The following is an 18,526-nucleotide window of genomic DNA, read 5'->3' on the forward strand; positions in this document are numbered from 1 at the left end:
CTAAAGATCTCTTTATCTGTGTCTCATGTGAGGTTAATCCCCGCTGCCTGTTGTGCGTGGATCGCTGCGAACTGCCCACGTCACCTGATTTCAACAGCTGACGTGTGTTTGCCAGGCCCGAGTGGAATCACTATCCACCCGCGCCTATTAACTCCTTACATCTTGCTGTCAAAATCTGACAGCGAGATGTAACAGCTCGCCGCTGTATTAACTTACCCAGTGCCATCGGAAATCACGTGATGTGATTATGTGACTTCCGGTGGTTGACATGGTAGCACAGGGTCATGTGATGACTCCTGTAGCTATCATGAGTCACTGTCTCTCACTGCCGTAAGACTGCCATGTTTGAGATGAGAGCTGCTTTTCTCCACATCTCAGCTGTGTTCTGGAGAAATAGAAGAGCGATCAGACTGCTGATCGTTATAGCCCCCTAGGGGTACTAGTAAAATAAAAAAATAAAAGTTTAAAAAAAACCTAAACGTTCAAATCACCCCCCTGTTCAGCCTATTGAAAATTAAAGGGTTACAAAATATACACATATTTGGTATTGCCACTTTCAGAAATGCCCGACCATTCAAAATATAAAATCAATTAATCTGATCGATAAACAGCGTAGCGGCAAAAAAATTCCAAATGCCAAAATTACGGGTTTTCTTGTCGCCACAAATTTTTCACAAACTGTAATAACAGGTGATCAAAACTTAAAATCTGCGCAAAAATGGTACCGTTAAAAACATCACCTCGAGACGCAAAAAATAAGCCATCACGGATCCATAGATCCTGAAAAATGAGAACGCTACGGGTTTCGGAAAATGGCGCAAAAAGTATGCCACTTTTCTGGACAAACTTGTGAATTTTGTTTAACCCCTTAGATGAAAGTAAACCTATACATGTTTGGTGTCTACGAACTTATACCAACCTGTGACAACACATCAGTTTTACCATATAGTGAACACTGAATAAAATATCCCAAAAACTATTGTGCTACTGCATATTTTTTGCAGTTTTTCCGCACTTGAAATTTTTTTGCTTTTTTCCAGTACATTATATGTTAAACTTATGGTTTCATTTAACCCTTTAGTGACGGAGCTAATTTTCACCTTAATGACCAGACCAAATTTTGCAATTCTGACCAGTGTCACTTCATGAGGTTATAACTCTGGAACGCTTCAACGGATCCCGGTGATTCTGAGATTGTTTTTTCGTCACATATTGGACTTCATGTTAGTACCAAATTTAGGACAATATTTTTTGTGTTTATTTATGAAAAAAATTGAATATTGGCAAAAATTTTGAAAATTTAGCAATTTTCAACTTTTGAATTTTTATACCGTTAAACCAGAGATTTCTGTGACACAAAATAGTTAATAAATAACATTTCCCACATGTCTACTTTACATCAGCACAATTTTGGAAACAAAATTTTTTTTTGTTAGGAAGTTAGAGGGGTTCAAAGTTTATCAGCAATTTCTCATTTTTACATCAAAATTTACAAAACCAGTTTTTTAGGGACCACATCACATTTGAAGTGACTTTGAGAGGCCTAGATGACAGAAAATACCCAAAAGTGACACCATTCTAAAAACTGCACCCCCCAAAGTACTCAAAACCACATTCAAGAAGTTTATTAACCCTTCAGGTGCTTCACATGAACAAAAGCAATGTGGAATGAAAAAAAGCAAAAATTAAATTTTACCTAAAAATGTTGCTCTAACCCAAATTTATTCACTTTTAGAAGAAATAACACAACAAAATGGACCTCAAAACTTGTTACCCACTTTCTTATGAGCGCGCTGATACCCCACATGTGGTCAGAAACCTCTGTTTGGACAAATGGGAGGGCTCGGAACAGAAGGAGCAATATTTGAATTTTGGAAAGCAAATTTGGCTGAAATAGATTGCGGGCACCATGTTGCATTTACAGGTCCGCTAAGGTACCTAAACAGAAGAAATCCCTCACAAGTGACACCATTTTGGAAACTAGACCCCTCAAGGCTTCTATCTAGGGGTATAGTGAGCATTTTAGATCCACAGGTACTTCACAGATTTTGTTAACGTTACGTTGTCATATTGAAAATTTTAATAATTTTCTCAAAAATGTTGCTTTAGCATCAATTTTCTCACTTTTTCAAGAGGTAATTCCAAAAATTTGACCTCAAGGTTTGTTAACCACTTTTTTATGAGCGCGGTGATACCTCACATGTGGTCTGAAACCTTTGTTTGGACAAATGGGAGGGCTTGGAACGAAAGGAGCAATATTTGAATTTTAGAAAGGAAATTTGGCTGAAAAAGATTGCGGGCACCATGTCGCATTTGGAGGTCCCCTAAGGTACCTAAACAGCAGAAACCCCGCACAAGTGGCCCCATTTTGGAAACTAGGCCCCTCAAGGAATTTATCTAGATGTTTGGTGAGTACCCTGAACCCTCAGGTGCTTCACAGAATTTTATAACGTTGAGCCATGAAAAAAAAAAATAAAATTTTACCACAAAATTGTTATTTCAACCAGGTAGCTTTTTTTTTTACAAGAGTAAAAGGAAAAAATTCAGCATAACATTTATTGTGCAATTTCTCCTGAGTTTGGTGATACCTTATATGTGGTGGAAATCAACTGTTTGGGCGCATGGCAGGGCTCGGAAGGGAAGGAGTGCCATTTGACTGCAAAATTGGCTGGAATCAATAGCGGACGCCAGGTTGCATTTGGAGAGCCCCTGAGGTGCCTAAACAGTGGCGGTCCCCCAAAAGTGACTCCATTCTGGAAACAAGACACCTCAAGGCTTTTATCAAGGTGTATAGTGAGCAGTTTGAATCCACGAGTACTTCACAGAATTTGATAAGCTTAGGTTGCCATATTGAAAATTTTCATTTTTTTCACAAAACTGTTGCTTTAGCATCAAATTTCTCACTTTTTCAAGAGACAACAACAAACCGTGGACCCCACAGGTTGTTATCCAATGTCTTATGAGCACAGGGATACCCCACATGTGGCCAAAAACCTCTGTTTGGATAAATGGGAGGGCTTGGAATGGAGGGAGCACCATTTGAATTCTGGAAAAGTTGAAATAAATTGCGCGCACCATGTCACATTAGCAGGGCCCCTTGGGTACCTATACATCAGAAAACCCCCACAAGTGACCCCATTTTGGAAACTGGATTTTATTCAGGAGTATAGTAAGCATTTTGAATCCACAGGTACTTCACAAAAATGTTGCTGTAGCAACAAATGTCTCACTGTTAGGCTATGTGGCCATGATCCAGCGACACGGCGTCTAGTACACAGTGTCAGCCTCCTGCAGAAATGTGAGTGTTGTCCACGGGAGAACGCAGCTGCCCAAGCCCACGATTTGGGTTCAGGCCGCTGTGGAGCTCTATGCTACCTGCAGAGAACACTCATCTCCGCAGCATAAATTGACATGCTGAGGCTCGGGAAGCTGCGCCACAGGTCGGTTTATGCTGCGGAGAAAAGAAGCACATTGGGCATGGGATTTCTAAAAATCCTTCCACTGTGCTTCTACTGCACAACGCAGCGCTATGGACGCAGGGAAAACACTCTGCGCCCAAAACGCTGCAAACCCTGATTGTGGGCACACAGCGTAAAATGCTACAATGGATGAATGGATAGATGTCAAACAAATATAACGTCCCATTCCCCTGCATATTCTAAGCTGGCGCCCTTTAGTGCCTTTCATGTGGCACTAAAGGGTGCCTAGCCTTGTATTTAGCCCCCCAAAAAATTAATAATTAAAATAAACGACGTGGGGTCCCCCCTATTTTTGATAGCCAGCTAGGGTAAAGCAGACAGCTGTAGCCTGCAAACCACAGCTGACAGCTTCACCTTGGCTGGTGATCAATTTGGAGGGCTCCCCAGGCGTTTTTAAAAAAAAAAAAAAAACGTGGGGTCCCCCCCAAATTAGATCACCAGCCAAGGTGAAGCGGACAGCTGGGGTCTGGTATTCTCAGGGTGGGAAGAGCCATGGTTATTGGACTCTTCCCAGCCTAAAAATAGCAGGCCGCAGCCGCCCCAGAAGTGGCGCATCCATTAGATGCGCCAATCCTGGCGCTTCGCCCCAGCTCATCCCGCGCCCTGGTGCGGTGGCAGACGGGGTAATATATGGGGTTGATACCAGCTGTAATGTCACCTGGCATCAAGCCCTGGGGTTAGTGATGTCACGGCATCTGAACAGATACCCGACATCACTAACCCAGTCAGTAATAGAAAAAAAAAAGACAAAAAAAAAATTTATTTGAAAAAACACTCCCCGAAACATTCCTCTTTTACCAATTTATTGAAAATAAAGAAATTCCGGTCGCTGTAATCCATTTTGGAGGTCCCTCGGCGACTCTGGATCTTCTAGAATATGGGGGGCACGTTCAGGGAACGTATCCCCCATTTTCTGGAAGAGCAAGCTCTCCATGAGCAGTGTGGGTGCAGTAATCTGAGAATACTGCACTCACACTGCCCCGGTCCAACCTAGGGCAGAGTGACCTGCAGTAACCTCATTCCAGAATATGAGGGGCACGCTCACAGAACGTACCCCCCATTTTCTGGAACAGCAGCCTCTCCATGTGAGGAGTGTGGCTGCAGATCACTGCACTCACCCTCCCCCGGTCCACAGTGGAGCCTGTGCATCAGCGACGTCAGCAGGATCCCTGCTTCCAGGGATCCAGCTGACAGCCGCTGTCTGCGCATGCGCCGCCAGCATTGAAGAAGGAGGCGGCGATCGCGGGCCCGGAGCGGCAGACAGGTAACGTATAACCGGGGGCTTGGGGGTGGGGGGGGTTACGGGGGGTGACCTAGTGGGACCTGGGGACACCTTTCTGCCGCATGTGACGTGTCACATGCGGCAGAAAGAGCAGAATGAAGGCGGCCGCGCGCTGTGCGCCGCCATCTTCCACGCTCCGGAGGGGGGAGGGGGGGTGGTGGCTCTGGAGAACCGGAGGGGGCTCCGGTGACCAGAGGGCTCCGGTGGACCGGAGGAGGGGTCAGGGGGAGGACATTTCCCTCCGATCTGAAATGTTTGATCATTTCAGATCGGAGGGAAATGACTGCAGAGCCGGCGCCGGCGGCAGTTTTCTGTGCGCTTCGGCGCCATTTTGGATGTCCGGTGGGGGTAGGGGTGGGGGTGGGGGGACTCTCCGGTACCGGGGGCTTTGGGGGCACTAGGGGGTTAGATTTCTTTCTCATCTGACATGTTTGATCATGTCAGATGAAAAAGAAATCAGTTTTACCGGCCATTTCTTTTTTTTTCATGTGTTCGTCGGTATACGGTGTATACCGGCGATCACATTAACGGGGTCCAAAAAAAACACCCCGATTCATAATCTGGGGGGTCTCAGCTACCCCCGGTAGCTGAAACCCCCGAGATTTTCGGTCGCTGGGGGGCGCTACAGGGTTTTTTCGGGCCGCCGCTTTAAAGCGGCGGAACAGAATAAGTACCCTGTTTTGCCGCCGCTTTAAGTCGTACGGCCGTCGTTATGAGGTTAAAAGTACAACTCGTCCCGCAAAAAACAAGCCCTCATATGGCAAGATTGACAGAAAAATTTAAAAGTTACGGCTCTCGGAAGAAGAGGGGAAAAAAACCCCCCAAAAAAATGGAAAATCGCCCGGGGTGAAGGGGTTAATAATAATAATATTATTAATAATAATAATAATATTCGCAATTACCTCCAATTAGAAATGTGGTATAGTTCTGCATATTAGCTATATCTCTTACCTCATGTGCAGGGCATTACAGTAGTTTAGGTATCCATGGTTACTACCATGCATATAGTGATAGTTGCTCGTTGTCTTACCCATGGATACCTAAGCAAATGTAATGCCCTGAAAATGAGATAAGTAATATAGCTAATCAGATGGACTACACTACATTTCTAATTGGAGGTATTTGCTAATATTATTACACCTACTACATATTGGGAGATGGGAATACGCCTTTAAGCCCCTTTCAGACGTCCGTGTTTAAGCAGGTGCAAGCCACACATACCGGTATGGTAATCTGTGTGCCGTCCGTGTAACGTCAGTGTTTGCATACGTGTGACTGGTACCGGTAAAAAATGAATAATACTGAAATGAATGTTTTTTTTAATGTGCTAAAGATGGGCAAAGCCTGAAAAATTATAGATAGAAAGATAGATAATAGAACATAATAGACAGAACAGATAAAATAGATAGAACATATAAGATAGAGATATATAAAGAAAGAAAATAAGAACATATTAAATAGAACAGATAGAATAACGATATAGAGATAGCTAGCTTGGTCATCTGTTTTACAGCATTGTTATTTTTTAATATATATGTATAGATACATATATATATATATATATATATATATATATATATATATATATATATATATATATATATATATATATATATATATATATATATATATAATATATATATATATATATGTGTGCAGACCAAAAGTTTGGACACACCTTCTCATTCAAAGAGTTTTCTTTAATTTCATCACTCTAAAAATTGTAGATTCACATTGAAGACATCAAAACTGAATTAAAATAGGTAGAATGAAATATTTAAAGTGTGAAACAACTGCCAATATGTCTTATATTCTAGGTTCTTCAAAGTAGCCACCTTTTGCTTTGATTACTGCTTTGCACACTCTTGGCATTCTCTTGATGAGCATCACGAGGTAGTCACCGGAAATGGTCTTCCAACAGTCTTGAAGGACTTCCCAGAGATGCTTATAGCACTTGTTGACCCTTTTGCCTTCACTCTGCAGTCCAGCTCACCCCAAACCATCTCGATTAGGTTCAGGTCTGGTGACTGTGGAGGCCAGGTCATCTGGCGTAGCACCCCATCACTCTCCTTCTTAGTCAAATAGCCCTTACAGAACCTGGAGGTGTGTTTGGGGTCATTGTCCTGTTGAAAAATAAATGATGGTCCAACTAAACGCAAACCGGATGGAATAGCACGCCACTGCAAGCAGGGCTGTGGAGTCGGAGTCGGATCTCATTTTAGTGGAGTCTGAGTCGGTATAAAATGCTCCGACTCCTAAAATATATAATAAATTGGGGACAGTAGTGCAATGCAGAATGTGCTGAATATTTTTTCATAGGAATATGGAAAAGTTATGAAATGTCCTATAAATGGCTGTTCTATTCCTGATCTAAGGCTACATTCACACAAAGGGTTTTTGCTGCATTTTTTGAGGATACATTTGTCAGCTGCAAAAGCAGATCAGCTTTTTTAAAAAAACTTATCACCTAAAAGGTTTTTGAGCTCATAGATAATGTTTTCAATAGCAAAAGCAGATTAGAAAACCGCAACATAATGACATGCTCATTCTTTGTGAGGATCTGTTTTTGAGCACAAAAACGGATCCTCACAAAATGCTGTGTCTGAATGTCCTATCTTTTCACCCATTGCCTTTGCTGGGATGCCAGAGTCACTGCATTTCACTGAAGTATTTTGCCATCAATGTTCGATATGTTTGTGACAAGAAAGAATTTGTTAGCAAGACACTGGCAGTAAAAGATACTAAAGCTCATCACACCATCCAGTTTCTCCAGGCCTTAGTGGAAAAAGTTCTGCAAGATTACAAACTCAAAAAAAACAGGTTCTTGCCATTGTAGCGGACAATGCTTCAAACATGATGAAGTTCAAATAAACTGATGAATGAGAGTAATGAACAACATCTAGAAGAAAATTTAGGATTCAGTATATTTGAGATGGAAGACCACAGTGCTGTTCATGTAACTGAGGAACAAACAGATATTACAACAGAAGAACAGCAAAATGATACTTTAGGATTAGATGATCTTGTTGAAGCTGCTTCAAAACACTTTCATATTCATCACATGCGCTATGTTGTGCACACGCTGCAGCTGGCAATAAGAGATAGTCTGCAAGAGGGACCCCGATTTCACACATCCGGTTTTTCGCCGGTTTGGCGGATGCGGCACACTCCAGTACAGTGTATACAGTACAGTGGCAGCGCGACAAATGCCGGTCACATGCTGTCATGTGACCCGGAAGTTGAGGCGCTGCCACTGTACTGTATCGTACTGTACTGGCGTGCGCCACATCCGCCAAACCGGCGAAATGCCGGATGTGTGAAACTGGGCGGACATGCTGGAAATCTGATTGGAAAAGTGAGGAAATTGGTTATTGCCGCCAGAACCCCTAAAATTGATTCCATCTTGAAGAGACGTGCTGGGAAAGGGGCAATTGTTGATCAAGCCACTCAGTGAGGCAGCACTTCTTTAATGACTGAGCGATTGCTTGAACTAAAATCATTTCTTATAGATATGGTGAACCCTCAAGTAACCTTAAATGAAGGTCAATGGACAGAGGTGGCTGAATTGAAGGAATTGCTTAATCACCCATTTACCGTGACTAAAAAATTACAAGCTGAGGATTTAACTCCTGGCATTTTCATAAGGGAGTGGAAGAACTTGCTATTTTGCCTGTCCCAAAGAGGAGGTTTAATCCCAGATGGCATTTCTGCTTCAATGAAATGGAGAGAGACACAGCTATTGGAAAATAAAATTCTTCTGGCAGCTGTTTGTGGACCCAAGTCATCGTATACTGCTTGATGATCAACAGCTTACTAAAGGAAAAGAAGCTTTGAGTGAGGTAGCAGTTAGGATGAACGGCTACAGGACTGCCAGGCGCAAGAAGACTTGGGTCCTTACAGTGCTACTACTGCCATATCTTCATCCTCATCAGATGAGAAGTTTAACTTTAACAAGTATTTGGATGACATGGAGCAGGCAAAGCATTGCCGCAAGGAAAAAGATTTCACTCCATCTCCTATAGCAAGCAGATTGACCAGATTTCAGTAAAATGTTTCACTTGCTTTCAAAGAAATAGAAAAATTCAACCATTCATCAAAACTGACTGTGCATGAGGCAATTCCTTTATACCCGGAAATTGTTAGAGATGTTGGCCATGTGGTTACGGCTTTGCCTCCAACCCAAGTTGCTGTAGAGAGGTTGTTCTCTAGCCGTAAAATTACTAGGTCAGATTTGAGGTCATCTATGAAGGAGGATCTGATGGAAGCAATTCTATTTCTTACAACAAATTCATAGACTGCACAAATGTTATTTAGTATGGTTTTTGTTGAAAACTGTTTTTTTGCCACTTACATAGTGTATTACATAGTGTTATATATAACACTATGTAATACACTATGTGAGTGGCAAAAAAACCAGTTTTCAACAAAAACATACTAAATAATAAAATAACATTTAGTATATTGCTTATATTTAAGTGAAAAATGTATTGTAGTGCAATGTGAACATCCGACATTTAATCATTTTTATGATACAATAATCAAGATATTTAGATAGAACATAAAGTACCGTATTTTTCGCTTTATAAGACGCACCTGATTATAAGACGCACCCCCAAATTTGGTGAAGGAATAGAGAATTTTTTAATAAATGGGGTCCGTCTTATAATGCCAGTGTCCGTCTGACAAATCATATAGGGTATATGTCCCTCATAGCCCCCCCCATCCTAAAATTAGCCCTCTGAATCTGGATATGGCCCAGTGATGCCACATGTCCCCTATGCCTGGCACACATCCTCTATGGCTGGCACACAGCCCACTGTGGCTGGCACACGGCCCACTGTGGCGGCACACGGCCCCATGTGGGGGCACACGGCCCCATATGGCGGCACACGGCCCCATGTGGCTGCACACGGCCCCATGTGGCTGCAAACGGCCCCATGTGGCGGCACCTGGCCCCATGTGGCGGCACCTGGCCCCATGTGGCGGCACATGGCCCCATGTGGCTGCACACGGCCCACTATTGCTGGCACATGGCCCCATGTGGCGGCACATGGCCCCATGTGGCGGCACATGGCCCAATGTGGCGGCACATGGCCCCATGTGGCGGCACATGGCCCCATGTGGCGGCACATGGCCCCATGTGGCGGCACATGGCCCCATGTGGCGGCACATGGCCCCATGTGGCGGCACAGGGCCCCATGTGGCGGCACACGGCCCCATGTGGCGGCACACGGCCCCATGTGGCTGCACATGGCCCACTATTGCTGGCACATGGCCTCATGTGGCTGCACACGGCCCACTATTGCTGGCACATGGCCCCATGTGGCGGCACACGGCCCCATGTGGCGGCACACGGCCCCATGTGGCTGCACACAGCCCACTATTGCTGGCACATGGCCCCATGTGGCGGCACACGGCCCCATGTGGCGGCACATGGCCCACTATTGCTGGCACATGGCCCCATGTGGCGGCACACGGCCCACTATTGCTGGCACACAGCTCCCTGTGTTATATATCGCCCCATGCTGCTGCTTTTAGTAAAATAAACTTTCCTTACCTTTTCCAGCATTGTCCTGTCTGTGTCCCCCTCCTCGGGGTTGAGCTCCGGCCTCCTGCATTTCCTTGTTCTCGGCCGGTCATGTGATCGGCACGGCAGAGTGAAATCTCTTGTGCCTTATCACAGCAGCAGGAGGGAGGCCGGGCAGACAGGCTGGAGGAGGTGAGTAAAAAGTTTATTATTTTACTGTTTGCAGCAGCATGGGGGCTATAGCTAACACGGGGGAGGGGGCATGTGCAATCAAAGAAGGGCGCAGGCAGATATAATATACACTGCTGCCCAGGCCCATCGCCGCGGTGCACTTTCAGCACCATGGTGGTGGACAGCAGCTGTGCATATTATATGAGCGGGAGCAGGAGATCAAACGCTGCTGCTCCCAGCTTTCACAAGTCCCCCAGCAGAGCTCCAGAGCTGCCCGCACCTCCCCTGGACTCTGTAGTGTGTGTATATATATATACACCCCCCCCGTATATTCGGATTATAAGACGCACCCCCTACTTTCCAGCAAAATTTGGGGGAACAAAAGTGCGTCTTATAAAGCGAAAAATACGGTATATTTATTGGAATACAACTTTAGAACACAAAAAACTGTAATAAATTGAAATTGTCTCTCCAGTAAAGGAGACAAACTGTAGCACAGCGCCACCTGTAATAAATTGTTAATATGTAATACAATATGTAAATATATATATATAATTACATATTGTATTACATATTAACTTATTACAGTTTTTTGTGTTCTAAAGTTGTATTCCAATAAATATATTTTATCTTCTATCTAAATATCTGGATTATTGTATCATAAAAATGATTAAATGTCTGATGTTCACATTGTACTACAATACATTTTTCACTTAACCATAAGCTATATGTGGGAGTCTGAGTCGGTGCAAGGGAAATTGAGGAGTTGGAGTCGGAGTCGAAGGTTTGGCTTACCGACTCCACAGCCCTGGCTGCAAGATGCTGTGGTAGGCATGCTGGTTTTGTATGCCTTCAATTTTGAATAAATCCCCAACAGTGTCACCAGCAAAGCACCCCCACACCATCACCCCTCCTCCTCCATGCTTCATGGTGGGAACCAGGCATGTAGAGTTCATCCGTTCACCTTTTCTACAAAGACACGGTGGCTGGATCCAAAGGTCTCAAATTTGGACTCATCAGACCAAAGCACAGATTTCCACCGGTCTAATCTCCAATCATTGTGCTCTTTAGCCCAAACAAGTCTCTTCTGCTTGTTGACTGTCCTTAGCAGTGGTTTCCTAGCAGCTATTTTACCATGAAGGCCTGCTGCACAAAGTCTCCACTTAACAGTTGTTCTAGAGATGAGAAGGTGTGTCCAAATTTTTGGTCTGTACTGTATGTGTGTGTGTGTGTGTGTGTGTGTGTGTGTGTGTGTGTGTGTGTGTGTGTGTGTGTGTATATACATATACATATATATATATATATATATATATATATATATATATATATATATATATATGACTTGGGGTCCCCCCTCAAATTTCATATCCAGCACAGGAACAGCTGCAGTCTGCAACCCTCAGCTATCTGCTGTACCTTGACTGGTTATTAAAAATAGAGGGGATCCCACACTTATTTTTAACATTTTTAGATTGAAAAAAAAAAATGACGTGGGGTCCCCTCCATTTTACTAAAACCAGCCATGGTACAGCAGGCATCTGGGGGCTGATATTATTAGGGTGGGAAGGGCCATGGTTATTTGTCCCTTTCCAGACTAACAATAGCAGCCCACAGCTTCCCCAGAAATGGCGCATCCATTAGATGCGCCAATTCTGGTGCTGGACCCGACTCTTCCCATTGCCCTGATGCGGTGGCAAACTGGGTAATATTTGTGGGGTTGATGCCAGCTCCAGCTGGCATCAAGCCCTGGTATTATTAAAGGGTGGCCTCTAGTAGACATCCCCATTACTAATCCAGTATTTGAAAGGAGAATAACAAAGTTTATTTGAAGTAAAAACCCCACGACTCCAGCCCTTGTTCACCAATTCATTTGATTTTTTTTAAAAAAAAAAAAACAACAAAAAACTGTGCGCCGTAATCCATGGTGAAGTACCCAAAAGCAACCTGAAAAGACATAAAAAGACAAAATTATTCAATAAATAAAGATAAGACACCCTCTTTTCCAATTTATTTCCCTATCAAAGCCCTAATCTCGGTCTGCTGTAATCCAATTAGGGGGGTCCATGTGGATACCATACTGCTGTCACATTCAATGGAGAACCGAACATTCCCCATTGATTGTGAGAGCAGGCCCTGCAGGCAGTGTATGCTTCTCTGCAGTGACCTGGACCTTATAAGGTTAGCCCAAGTCACCGCAGGCAGGGGCGCCCTCAGCAATGTGTGTGTGCAGGCCCGACTGACGTCACGGGTTAATCGGAGTTCACAATGAACTCAGATGACATCCTGATAACATCCCAGTGACACTCACGCTACAGCGGGTGTCTCGGCAGTAACGTCACTGGTTCATCAGAGTGAACTTTGATGAACCCGTGAAGTGACAGTAGCTACGCCCGCGGTAGCGTGGGTCTCACAGGGATGTTGTCAGGATGTCATCTGAGTTCCTTGGATACTCCGATGACAACCTGACTTCACTGCACACGCTGTTGGGTACTCACCTGTCCCCAGCGATGCTATCCCCCGCAATTATGTCTCCAGCGCTACTGCTGCTTCCAGCTCCTCAGTGCAGTGCATATGCAATGAGTCTAATGAGCGTGGGTCGGAAGCAAGTGACAGCAGGGCTGGAGACAAGTAAGTATAGAAAATAATTTTATTTCAGAGACATGTGTTTTCTCGGGTACATGTCACCGTGATGTCACACGGATCACATCAATGTGTGGTACGTGTGACACCTGTGTTGCTGGAGAAAAAACGGACATGTCTGCGTGTGTGCGTGCAGGGAAACGCGGGGCCACACGGTCCATGTGAAAATATGAGAGTGTGAGGAACACCATAGACTTACATGGGTACATGTGGTATCTGTGTTAAAAACTGATGTCACCCGTACCTAAAACACGGACGTCTGAAACCATCCTTAAGTAAAAACAAATGTTTTAATACTACCACAGGGTTTTTATGACTAGTTTTTCACAATTGACCATAATTGTGACGGACTTTATTGTGTAGATCAGGGATGGACAACCTATGGCCCCTTTTGCCATTCTGTGCGGTCCCCAGCTATCTCTGATACCTCTGTGTTCAGTAACTTTCTTAAACTATAGGAATAACTGCATTAATCATGTGGTCATCTTCACTGTTTTCTTTATCGTTCCTTATGGGAGACCCAAACCATGGGTGTATGCTACTGCCCCCAGAGGACACACAAAGTTACTACACTCAAAAACGTGTAGCTCCTCCCTCCTAGCATATACACCCCCTGCCAGCCAGATCTAGCCAGTTTTTTGCTTTGTGTCAGGAGGAATCACACACACACATGCATTCTCTTTGATTTTTCATTTTTTTCTAAAGATTTGGAAGAAAAGCGGGTCCACTGGACTCCCGGCATGTCCCTTCACACTCCCCTGGCGGCAGTGCTGTTAAGGTTGACTTCAGGGCAGGAGCCCTTCATGCCGCGCTCCTTCACCATCCCATGCTGGGGCTCTGGCTTGAAGTGGGAGCCAACACGGTTCTCTCTGCCTTGCAGGAGACCGGCCTCCATCCGCAGCCCTTGTGCAGGACCCTGCTGGAAGGAGCACTGGACCCCCACCCCACCAGGGACTGGACCCTGCGTCTCAAAGCTAAGTATAGAGACGTTATTCAGAGGGTCCTTTCTGCAATGTGGGGCACTTTTAATGTGGGGGACAGTGATGCTTGATAATGCTGCTTTTACTGTGTTTCCGGCCGGTTCCACGGTTTTTTACTGGGAACCGCGCCGATGTTGCCTGATTCTCGGCCGCATGTATAACTCTAGGCCCCGGCTTCAGCCGCGGCCTAGTTTCGTTTTCGTTCCCCTGCATGTCAGCATGCAGGGGGACGCTGCAGAGCCGCCCACGGCCGCTCTGCACAGGGGAGGACACTCATATCTGATGAGATGATTCCCTCCCCTGTACATCTCCTGCGCCCTCCGATTCCCGCTTCTGGGTTAACCCCCGCCCCCCCCCCTCATGGCGCCATTTTCTCAGCGTCTCAGTACTCTGGTCGGCGCTGGCTGCTCTGCAGTGCAGAGGGAGTGAATATCTGGCTGGGGGTCCAGGCTTGGAATCTGGAGGGCACACATAATAGCGGCCTGATAAGTCACAACCTCTGGTTGTGCACTTTTATTCACTCTCAGTGCATTCTGAAGGAGTTAATTCTTTATCATAGAATCTCCTCCTCAGCAGCATGTCTCACTCTAGCAGCAAGGCTGTACACTACATGTTCTGCATGTAACCTTATATGCCTGAACCGACACACTGTAACGGTTCTTATGCGGTGGATAGTGGCAAGATGCCTCAGCCGGGATTCTTCCCAGGCTGAACCTCTGTCTTGGGTATTCTAGACAGAGCCCCCACCTCTGCAGCATGTCACAGAGCGAGACTGCAGGCTGTTTTTTATGATCCACTGCAGGTAGTCTCGTACGGCTATCCCGAGCTCATAACACATGGGAGCTCATTAATGGTCCCTCCAGCTGCTGTTCGGTGGCTGACCCCCGTAGGAATCCTATTCCAGGGGTCGGCTGTCCCGGCATCTGCTGAGCATGCAGCACCCTTCTTAGGGCGTTTTCTGCTTCGCTCAGCAAAGCTCACAAGGGACTCTCCTGGACTCAGACCCCGTCCTCCTGACAGGGAGACGCAGGGTCCCCTGTCCTCCCCGTCCCGCAGCTCCGATACGAGCTGACTCGCTGGACGAGGAGGATGTCTCTACCACGGGCTCGGACGATCCGTCCGTAGGTGACGCAGATGTGAATGATTGGATTACGTCCATTATTCTTGTACTGGACCTCCATCCGCCTGATCAGGGAAGTGTTCCCCGCTGGCAGAAATGCATCAGTATGCTTTTAACATGACGAGGAGTGTGTTCTTTCACCACTCCAGTTTTCAGCCCGCTGCGTCCAAGCCCACAGCCTATCCTGCAGACCCCACAGCGGAGTTCTGCTGCCTGTCTCCCCCTCCCATCTGAGGTGGTCAAGGAGTGTACTCATCCGCCAAGGGTAGCCACTCCGGTGTCTAGACTTTCAGCCCGGGTAGTTGTATCAGTGGCGGACGGCACCTCTATATGGATCCTACGGTACATTAATTTTGTACTGGACCTCAATCCGCCGGTGTTACCTTATCTAGGTGTACACAACGTGTGTTCCTTAACCTCTCCAGTTTTCAGGCCCCTGTGACCAGCCCAGGGTCCGCTCTGATCGCTGCCCATGAAGCGTGATTCTGAGGACTGGATTTCCCCTGTCCACCAACGGTGGTCAAGTAGTGGGCTCATTCACCTCAGGTGGCTCAGCCCGGGCCGTTATGTCAGTGCCTGATGGCTCCTCACTTACGGTTCTGCGGTCCGCCTGGTTGTCCTTTGGGCCCAGTCGGGATGGGGACGGCAGGAGCTTTGTTCCCCTCAGCTTACAGCAGTGCGGTTTTTTTGTACCTTCTCTGCTTCTCTGGAGGAGATGCATCCTCTCACAGGGACTCTATGCCAAAACGGTTGCCTGAACTTACAGACTTCAGTTCTTTCATCCTATACCGGGTCTGCCATGCTGGACGCCGCACGGCGGTGATCTGGGCTACCTTCCTCGCTATCCGCAGGCTTCTGTGGCTTCGGATTTGGAAGGCAGATGCCTCTATGGAGGTTTCCTGCTGGGCTCCCACTTGGTGGGACCAGTTTCCTCGGAACCAACTGAGTGAAATTAAGGAAGCTATGGCGGGAAGTGTTCTTCCTTGCCACAAACCTAAACCAGGGAACCTGTCCAGGACAGGAATCAGTCGAGGTTTCGGTGGTTTCCGTTCCTCCATCTGATCGTCCTCTAGCTCAGCCTAGGTCCATACAACCAAATAGCTCGAAGCTGCGTCTTCAGAAGGCCGCAGGAGATGCTGTCACTGAGTCAGCTTCCTCCGAGCTATTTAGCCACGCCAACAACCTCCTTGGTCGGTGGCAGGCTCTCTCCACTGGCGACGTAGGGTTCTCACACGTCTCCGTTCAGGGGGGGGGGGGCGAGACTTTATCTCCCTTGGCTACAGGATGGACTTCTGTCCACCCGCCAAACAGTTTTTCTCTGTTATCTCCTCCCTGCTCCAAGGCCGCCGCCTTCTCACAGGCCGTGGCATTTCTAGCAGGCCAATGGAGTAATTGTACCGGTTCCCGTCTGGGAACGGTTCTGAGATTTTTCCCCGAAGAGGGTGGTGCCTTTCGACCTGGATCTTTAGCTTTTCAAGCATAGCCAGGTGTGGCGTTTTCACATCGATTCTTGGTTTTGTTCCGTGTGTTTTTTTCACCGGATCAATCAAGACCCCAAGGAGATTCCCTAGCAACCATCGGCATCAGAGATGCCTATCGGCAGGGGTCAATCGCAGTTTCACACCAGCGTTGACTGCGTTTTGACAATCGGAGTGGTCCAATCGTGGCTCTTCCCTTGGGGTTAGCCAAGGCCCCTCGAGTATCCTCAGTGGGGCAGCTGTGATCAGGGTCCTGCCCCCCTAGGGTTTGGCAGTGATCTTTGGCCCTGGACGGCCTTCTTGTTGGGTTTTCATCCAGTGCTGACTCTTAGCAGAGTGCTTCGTTCACTCTCGCCACTCTGACCTATCGGGTGGCTTGTCTTTCTGCCCAAGTCCACTCTGACCTCGAACCAGAGGTTCTCAGGGCGTCAATGGAAGCGGTTCCTTGCCCAGCTTTTCCTGCGTCCTCTGAGACTGGATGTTTTCCGCTGTACAAGCGAACTCACTCCTCCCACGGGGTGGTGGCTTCGCCACCGACCAGGGGCTCGTTTCAGTGGTGGCTTCGGCCACTCTGTCTCAGGGGCGCTCCTTTTCTGGCCCGTTCCGGGTGATCCTCACCAGGATGCTAGCTTATCCGCCTTGGGAGCAGTATATCTCCACCGTGGAGCGCAGAGCGCTTGGACTCTGTCCGAATCAGCCCTCTGGATCAATGTGCTGGAATTCAGGGCTGTATTTCTTGCCCTCTAAGCCTTCACCATCTGTGGGCGGCTAGGCACATTCGAGTCCAGTCGGACAACGTGACAGCGTTTTCCTACACCAGCTTCCAGGCGGGACGCTCAGCCGCCTGGCAATCATGGCGGCTCAACATCCTTCAGTGGACAAGGGAATCCTAGTCCACCGTATCCGCAGTCCACATCCTAGATGTGAAATCTACGAGGCAGGCTATTTCAGCTGTCCTACCGTGGTCCACAATCCTCAGGTTTTGCGGTAGACACACTGGTTCATGTTTGATCCCAGCTTTGTCTCTTTAGGAATTTCATCCTCTACCTCTTGTCCAGAGTCCTGCGCAAGATCGGTAAAGGGGGTCGTCGGGTCATTCTCCAGACTGACCCAAGCAGGCTTCGTACTCTGACCTGCTCCTTCTGTCCGTTGGGTTGCCTTCGCATCTTCCGGACCGTTCAGACCTTTTCTCAAGAGGTCCGTTTTTCCCCGTCAGAATTCTGGATTCTCAGAATGACGGCGTAGCTCTTGAGTCCTGGATCTTAGCGACTTCTGATATCCTTCCTGAAGTCATCTCCACTATGACTCGAGCTCCAAAGTGTCCTTTGACCTTTTTTGGCCTTGCCGACCCTCCTGTCCCTTCCACAGTCCGGTCTACAGCTAGGACTATCCCTCTTAAGGGACAGGTCTCGGCTCTGTCAGTATGTGCCAGCGGCGAATCGTCCGGCTGGCTCCGGTGCGCTCCTTTAAGGGCGCATCTCACATCATTCCGCTTTCCGGCGGCCTATGGAGACCTCGGACCTTAATCCGGTCCTCCCGGTTCCCGGAAACCCCCCTTGCGCCATCTTCGGGAGGTTTCTTTGTTGTGTCTTTCACAGAAAGTACTCTTTCTAGTGGCTATAATTTCCCGCCAGAGAGTTCTGGCTGCACTCCCTCGGAGTCACCCCCTTTTTTTGGTCTTTGCATCAAGACAAGGTGGTCTTCATCCGACTCCGGACTTTTTCCCTAAGGCGGTTACTGCTTCCACCTTATTCGGGGCAATTTTCCTGCCTTCCTTTTGTCCGGCTCCTGTTCATCGCTTAAGGAAGCGTTGCATATCCTAGATCTGGTGCGGGCGCTCCGGATCTAT

General features: G+C 46.9%; 1 protein-coding gene across 2 annotated transcripts in view; it reads left to right on the forward strand.

Annotated features, from left to right (window-relative positions):
* Positions 1-18,526, forward strand: part of ECPAS (Ecm29 proteasome adaptor and scaffold) — a 286,613-nt gene that overhangs the window by 177,593 nt on the left and 90,494 nt on the right. The window lies entirely within an intron of this gene.

Source organism: Anomaloglossus baeobatrachus, chromosome 1 (genome assembly GCF_048569485.1).
Source record: "Anomaloglossus baeobatrachus isolate aAnoBae1 chromosome 1, aAnoBae1.hap1, whole genome shotgun sequence".
In the NCBI taxonomy this organism is placed as follows: domain Eukaryota; kingdom Metazoa; phylum Chordata; class Amphibia; order Anura; family Aromobatidae; genus Anomaloglossus; species Anomaloglossus baeobatrachus.